Consider the following 8,434-nt stretch of genomic DNA (forward strand, 5'->3'; position numbering starts at 1 on the left):
TGGAAAATATTTGAGGCCGAAAGAAGTCAAGATGGAGAAGAATATCTTGCTCTTTTTAAAAACTCATACAAAGCAGATTAAATTTGTTAATGTCCAACTCAAGAATCATCAATAGCTGTTTGGCCTCATAAAAATTTAGACTTAATTTGAAAATATATCTGATTATATTCTTCTAAGGGCTTCAGTTTTCATCAGCCAGGCCTTAAAATGAGCTGTACTTTTATTTCCACTAAACTACAAGTGCCTGATGGTTAACTGGATTTCTAAATGTCTTACTACACAAGTCTGGGGATATACTTGAGGACAGAGATATCCTGTCTCAAAAGTCTTTCTGAAATATGTTTTACCCAGAAAAACCTTCTGTTTTCCATCCTGTAGGCTCAAATTTGGACTTTTTCAAATTTGTGGTCACCCCTGCAGGGCTGGATCCTTGGACACCCACGAATTCTAAGCTGTAGCTTGAGCACATTGAGCAGCATCCAGGTTAGGAAAGAAATGTGACATTAAAATTCCCCATTGCTGTCTCTTGTTCAACAGCCAGGCATGAGAATGTCTCATTTCACATTAGTGTGTAAAGGGATGATGGGGGTGAGAGGAGAGCTTTCCATGGCATTTTTTTCCATGGGGCTGGGAAATGGGATACAGGAATGAAGGTTAAAGCTGAGACTCCCGAGACGGGGAAGGAGCTGAGGGCCAGCCCAGGGATGACACGCTTAATGTGAGGCATTCTTCTTGGTGGGAAGACTTTGGCACACATTCCAGAGAGGCTCGAGCTGGCATTGGGACTTGGAAATATCACAGCCCCTCGCACTTTGAGAGGGTACTTAAATCGACACATTGGCTTCGTGCCAGAAATATTACAGCATATTAGTAGAAAGGCAAGGATTTCCTTTCTAAGAAGTCATTGTAATTTTTGTAATTCAAGACGTAGCCAAAAATGGGCACAAAGTTGCAGTGTATAGCTGCAGCCCTTTATGACTCAGTTTTTCATGCTATATCCAAACAGAGGGACAGGCTGCTGTCAGAACACGCTGGACTTTTTGTCCAAGTCTCCCTATTTCTCCTGTCATAACATCCTGGACTCAAGGAGATACTTGAAAGCCATTGCCAGCTGAGCCTCTGCTATTGCTGGCACTTCCTCATCCCTGTTCCCCTCCACCCAGGAGTCATGGAAAGCCTGCAGGTATCCACCTTCTTCCCTGACATCTTTGCTACTGCTAACATCAACTCCCACCACTGATTTCTGCCAGCATGGGAGGTGAACTCAGGCAGCCCACAAATTTATGCTTCAGTGATTTCCTCTGCTTTATAATTAGACTCCTATTCATTAAATAAATCAAAGGCACATGCTGTCTGCTGGCTCAGGAGAGGCAAAGCAGGTACGTGGAAAGCTTGCAGCTCTTTCTCCCCTGCTCCCACAGCCAGGCTGCAGGGTCCCAGCAAAGGGGAGGCATCCAGGGATTTGTTCTGAGGAGAACTGCTCCAGCAGTTCAGTACAAGATACCAAACTTGCAGACACATCACTGGTGTGATGCTTTCTCATGGAAAACCCTTCCATGACCTGCTGGTGGTTTAGGTAGTCACGGTGTAAAAGATGCAGTCATCACCATCTAGCTGCAGGAATTACCTTTCCAAATGGCGGTGAACAGAAGGGACAGTATTTACCTCCTGGTACAAAGCCCATTTGGTGAAGAAATGCCAGGACACTGGAGCAAGAAAGGAGTAGAGGGTTTTTGTACATGCACTGCCACCTAAATGCATAATTATTTACAGAAAGGTTTAAACAGTGGCAGGAATATTACCAATAATTGCTGTTTCTGAGCACGCTGTGGAAACACGCTGTGTTTCTGCTGTGGAAAGCTAACACTCTACAGAGATTCCAGTCATATTTGAATAACATCCCTAGTCATTTGAACAGTGTCCAATAATTTCTTGGCCCAAGAAGCCATTCAGTCACTCTAAACCAAAAAGTGTCACAGCACCACTTTCATGGGACCCTGTAGACCCTGATGCAAATCCTTCATTCTGAATTTTCATGGCTGCCAGTGCCACAGAGTTTTGAATATTTTTGGTTTAGGAACCTGGTGACACCACGACAGTGCTGTTTCTAAATATCTCCAAACCATCCCGGACAGAGGAATGGCTCACAGGATTAAGAATAGTCAGAGAATTATGACAACAGAAAGCCCCTGCCAAACCCCTTGAGGCACTGTACAGTCTAGTTAGAAACAAACTAAAAGACAGTTAAAACCACTTCATAACAAGCTCTTAAATCAAGCTGATAAAAACAATTAAGTAAACAGCGGGAAGGGAGAAGAGTGATTAAACTGAAGGAAAACACTGGCACAAGAACACATGGATGTAACCCGGACAGGAGTACATCTAGGCTGGAAATTTGATAAGCATTCTGAAGTTTTCAAGGACAGAGGTTCTTGCAACAGCTGTTCAGCTGTAAGGGGGAAGTGAGGCAATAATCTGAGCAGATTTTAATGTGGAGTTCAATGGATTTTTTACTCGGATTGTACAATGTTTCCTGAGACTGCAGTAGATAGGGCTTGGTGACCCTGGGAAATCCCTTTCTCTGTCCTGTGGTTCTAAAGAAAGTAATAAAAAATGAAAAAAGAAAGAAAAAAAGGCCAGATGAAAAACTTCTCCAGAGGACAGGACTGAGAGTATAAGTGTGTATAAATATCCAAAGGGAGGGCTCAGAGCAGGGCCTGGGCTCTGCTCCAGGGGGCCCAGCAGAAGCACCAGAGGAATGGGCAGAAACTGATGCCCAGGAAGTTCCACCTGGGCAGGAGGCAGAACCAAGCCCTGAACAGATTGTCCTGAGAGGGTGTGGAGTCTCCCTCACTGGAGATACTCCAGAACCATCTGGACACAGTGTTGTGCTGTGTGCTCTGGGATGGGCCTGCTGGAGCAGGGAGGTGGCACCACCTGATCCAACCTCACCCATTCTGTGGTTTCTGTGGGATGGGGCAGTTGTGCCAGCCAGGCATAAATGCTTCTGGAAGAACTGCTTGGAAAAGAGACCCAGTGCTGGCTCTGAACCCACTGTTACCACTGTATCATGTCCCAGCTTGTTGGAAACTCTTCATCTCCCTGAAGGTTAAGCCCTCCTGAATTCCATCCTTGGAAAGCTCAGAGGGGCAACCCTGCCTGTCAAGCATCACCTTTCTCTTTACTCAGCTCCAATGCTGCAAATCCACCTATTTTGCTTTAATGGCTGCTCTGTGCATCTCACTTCCCTCCCACATCACTCTGCAGAGCTCTTTTCCAGCTCCTTCATCTGAGCCATTTTCTCTCTCTTGAAGGTCTCCTCTAAGAGACCCATTTATGGATATTGCTTTGTCTGCTAATTGCCCAGGAGGATCATCCATCTTCTCCTGCTGGGGTGTTCAATTAGCCTGAATCTTAAAAACACATTTTTCCCCATGTTCCCCCATCCTTCTTTTTCCTTCTGTGCCCTCCTCTTCTCCTCCCCTCTGTCCCATGTCATCTTTCAGGAAGGAATATATTGTGCCCTCCATTTACATCTCTGGCTTCAGGCCCGCTTGGAAACTGAATCCCCATTAGAAACAGAGACACAAATGATTAAACAAACCTTAAAACAGGAACAGGGTGTAGGAAAGTAATTAAATACTCCATAAACGCTGTAAAGCTGTAATGAAACTGCCATCCCATCGAGTTAGTGGCTTGTGGAAGGTGCTGCCCAGGGAAGAGTTCAATCCTGGCATTCAGCCACGGGCAGGAATTCCTACTGGCTTGTTTGTCTGAAGCTGGAGGAACCCTCTGGCCAGTGTCACTGTGGGCACGTGTGGGGCTCAGATCCTTCATTGACCTGATTTGCTGCCACAAAACAGCCAAAGTTCTTCTGGAGCTGTAAAGATTCACTTACCCACGGGAGGGCTGTTGAGGGGGGTAGCTACCTTGTGTTGCTCCATACAAATTGCCTTTTAAAGAAGAGGCTTTACATGCCTCAAAACAGTAAAATCACTGCTTGACAAGCCCATCTCTAAATAAAAGGCAGACATCTCGACAAAATATTCTGGAGTTTTAGGCCTAATTTGCCTTTCTGCTTTTAATTTTGTGGAGCATGTTGTTGTCTGCGTTCTTGGACCCCATGCTTTTCAGGGATCAAGTGATTTTTAAAAATATCAAAGAGTTAATTGATCTTAAGGCCTACACCTCTTAACAGCATCGAATCATGGTTTGCATTGGCAGTCTTAATCCTTTTCCCATGGTGGCTGCTGGAGACCAGGGACCGGGTTATGACTGAAAGCCCCAAACTTGTTCTCAGCCTGCTCCAGCAGCACCAGAATTGTGCAACTAATGACTGCACCAGGGCAAAACTTGAATCTACAAAAACTGGAAAGAGAAAAATTCATTGAAATCAGATGTTTTATACTAAAAGGAGAGCAAAATTGATTTGTTATACAGTTTCTGGGGCTTCTCTATACTTCTTACTTTTCATTGTAATTGTATATGCTTAAATTGACATTTTTTACTAATTTCTGTTTAAACCAGAGTAAAAACTGCTTGATTTTCTGCTTCTTTTAGTCTTTTTTTGTCTCCCCAAATGAGAACTTTTGAGGCAGGGTGCAAGTGGAAAAATATTAAATGGACAGAAAAAAGAGAAAAGTATCAGAAAGTCACTTATTAAAGCAGTTTTTTCAATAGTCACAAAGAAAATAATAGGCTTCACTTCCTAATTAAATGATATTTCATTGCAAGTTTGTAAGGAAATGCCATCAAAAATTGGGAAACAAGTATTTCTCCAAAGCGTGTCTCTGGAAGACCCTGGATATCTCCAGATAGCACAGCCAAAGCATCCTGGTGTGAGTAAAGATAAATCACTGCATAAGTGCTCACAAAATTTTGTACCTTTTGCAAGTGTGAAATGGACACAGAAAATCTGTGAGGTTTGACATGTTTGTTTTGATGTGTATTTCACAAACTAAAGGAATAAATGTTAATGGAGGTGACATTCCCTGAATAACTAACAGAGCCTGGGAAAAATCATAGCTGCAAGATGCTTCTTTCATGCCAGAAAAGATTCCCTGTGATAAAAAGGGGTTTGTTCAGAGTGATTTTTATACTGCTAGCAGCATCAAATGGCCTGAGCCATTCCCAGCATCTTCCTTTAGTTTATTTGTTTTTATTTTTAAGGCTTCTTAATTTTCCTCCCAGTTTTGCACATGGATCTTTGCGTCTGCTGCTGTTTGGAACAGTGTTTTGGCAGGCACAAAATGAACCTGCTGCTCCTTAGATCCCACTTTGTCAGGAGACTAAGTTCTAGTTCTATTTATCTAAGCCCTGGTCAGTTTTTCATCTCCAAAAGATTTCTTATTTTTAATGCTGTACAATGATACTGAAAATACCAGATTCCTTACTTTTACACCTATCTTGGGTCTTTTATAAGAAATTGATGCTGACCATCAGCCACATCCCCTATCAAAAAGTGTTTTGATGGTTTTTAATGGTTTGACATAGCACTGACTTTTCTTTTGCTACCTGTCTGTAATACAGCCCAGAAAATGGGGTACTGGATTTCTGGTGTATCACTGTCAATAGTAACTTTGTCTGTTGAGGAAGCAATTTCCTGAATCACAACTTTACCTTGCAATAAAAATATATTAGTACTCCTTCTATTGTAGGATGATTTAACCTGCTCTAAAAATCCTCTCATGACAGATACATAATCAGACAAGAGGATTTTACCTGATATTTTCATACAAGTTTTCATGTTGGTTTTGAGAGATTAAATTAAACCTATAACAGGATAGAGATTACTCCTGAACAAATAAAATACACTCTTTCTAAAACCAGGTAATCAGTTTTCAAGCATCAGTTAAGCCTACAAGTTGGATTTTGGTTAACAGACATTAGATGATACATATTAATAAAACTAATTCATGATGTGCTACCGGGCCAGAATTAAGGAAAGAATTAAGAATGTGGATGTGTACAGTAGTCTACATTCTGAATTAATTTACAATCATAAACAAAAGCTCCCACACCTGGAATCTGTACCTCTTCAATGGTGTTTAATATCTGCCTTGTCTCCAGGAATTTCTCTTGCAGCTTTTTAGGTGTGTCTATGTATTTAGTGTACATTATCTTCTGGGATAATGAAATGAAAAAGAAATTCTTATTTTTCGTTTGAATCCTGGCTCTGGTATTCCTGAGTTCGTGTTCTGCAAGAAATAATGAATGATCATTCCTCAGTCACTTCATTCGCATCATTTGCTACTTTACAGGCCCCCATCACAGCTCTCCTCAGACATCCAAGCTGATGAGTTGTAGTCTGTTCAGTCTTATCACATGTGGAAGACTTTTCCTGACCACCCAGAGCTGTCCCAGTCCTTGTGGGGCTCCTCCTCGGGAGTCTATCAGATATATACACGGTGGCATAAATAAAGATTTAAAATAAAGGTGTTTTCAAAACTCAGTGTCACCTAGGAATCTTATCTGGAGCAGGGAACACCAGTCACACCAGATGCCTCATGATGTTCACCAAGACCAAGCTGGTGCTGCACTTGGGTATGGGACAGTCTAGAAGAGGCCATGAAGTTGATAAGGGCTGGGAAAGTTGGGGCTGCCCCCCATTTTTCATGAGCATGAAATGGTTATTTTTACCCATGTGGAACTAAGAGCAAAAAAAAGGATGAAATTAGTAATCAGTGCATCAGAGTTTTGTATGTCCTGCCCTGGTATTTGGTGGTGCAGCAGGAAGACATGGAAAAGAAAACTACAGAGGCCTGACATTTGCTTGAACTGGTCCTGCCACGTGGCTCTTGCACACCGAGAGACTTTGTGTGGAGGAACAACACGATCCAAGTTTCCAGAAGTGCTAAGAAATAAGTACCAAAAAGCAGTGTAATTTTCACTCACAGAATTATTGCATTTGTGCAGTTCAGGAGGCTGCAGGGAGCAGAAGGATGGTTTCTTGTTTCGCTCTTTTGCCTGTGGCAAAACATCCCTCTATTAATTCATTGCTGTTTATAAAGTGGTTTGACTTCCTTGGATGAAAGGCATGACATAAGTGCTTGGTATTAGATGATTATTATTTATTTTTATTCCTTACTATTTTGCAGGCCAAGAACCTATTACAGGCCTCATAAAGTTTAGCACTTCAGCCTTTGTACTTTCAATTAAAAAAAAAAAGCAGCTCAATCTCTGTAAGATTACAGAGCTGTCTACTATGTATTCCTCAGAGAATTTATATTTAAGGGAAAAAATGGAAACAGAAACCAAAGTGATCTCTCAATGGGAAAAAAAATTGAATATTTTTAAAGAAAGAGGTCACTGCTTGTCAGATTTTTAACTCCTCTAAATTGATGCAGTCCCACTGATTTTGTTTGGGTAGTCTATGTTTTTTTCACATCCAAACTCGAAGTTAATAAACCTTTCCATGATACTCCTAATAAACCTTTATTTGGGGGCTTGAAGAGTGCTGTGTATGTAACATAGACAGGCACTCAGAACCTGGTGATGTGCAGGAATAAAGTTGTGGGAACATATTAAAAAAGTCCAGGCCAGCATCTTGGTTCTTGTAAATGAACTTCTGCTGTTTGGAAGTCATTGAGGTTATGCTGACTTGGGTCAAGTGAGTTTATAAAGCTGTCAATGTTAGAAATTTAATTTATGCACCAAATTCATACTGAAATGAAAAAATTAAAGACTCAGAGAAGTGATTAAAGGATATCATGGCTTCAGACTTCATATGTACCATTGTCATCTCCAATAGCAAAATTGTTTTCATCCAGTTACCCTTTTCTAGCTGATGAAATTTTTCCCTTCAGGTGCATTGTATTTGCTGTGATTGACACACAAGTACCCTTATTGTCTTAAATCAATAAATTGATGCTTGCTGCTGTAGTCACAGAATCACAGAATCCCAGGATGGGTCAGGCTGAAGGGATCACAGTGGCTCATCTGGTGCCACCTCCCTGCTCCAGCAGGACCATCCCAGAGCACACAGCACAGGATTGTGTCCAGAGGGGTCTGGAATATCCCCAGTGAGGAGACTCCACACCCTCTCTGGTCTCTGTTCAGGGCTCAGTCACTGCCCAGGGAAGAAGTTCTGCCTCCTGTCCAGGTGGAATTTCCTGGGCATCAGTCCCTGCCCGTTCCTCTGGTGCCATGGCTGGGCCCCACGGAGCAGAGCCTGGGCCCTGCTCGGAGCCCTCCCTGCACACAGGGACACCCAGGGCTGAGGGCCCCTCTCAGCTGGGGCTCCTCTCCAGGCTGGACAGCCCCAGCTCCCTCAGCCTTTCCCTGTCAGGGATGCTCCAGGCCCTAAATCATCTCCACTGGACCCCCTGGAATATATTAATTTTGTTGCTGACTGGAATTTTTCACATCCAACTAGAGAAACTAATTTTCTCTTAAGGCAGAAAGTGCTTTAATTTTTGGACATCAGTGGCATTTC

The sequence above is a fragment of the Corvus moneduloides genome, chromosome 4, assembly GCF_009650955.1.
Source record: "Corvus moneduloides isolate bCorMon1 chromosome 4, bCorMon1.pri, whole genome shotgun sequence".
In the NCBI taxonomy this organism is placed as follows: domain Eukaryota; kingdom Metazoa; phylum Chordata; class Aves; order Passeriformes; family Corvidae; genus Corvus; species Corvus moneduloides.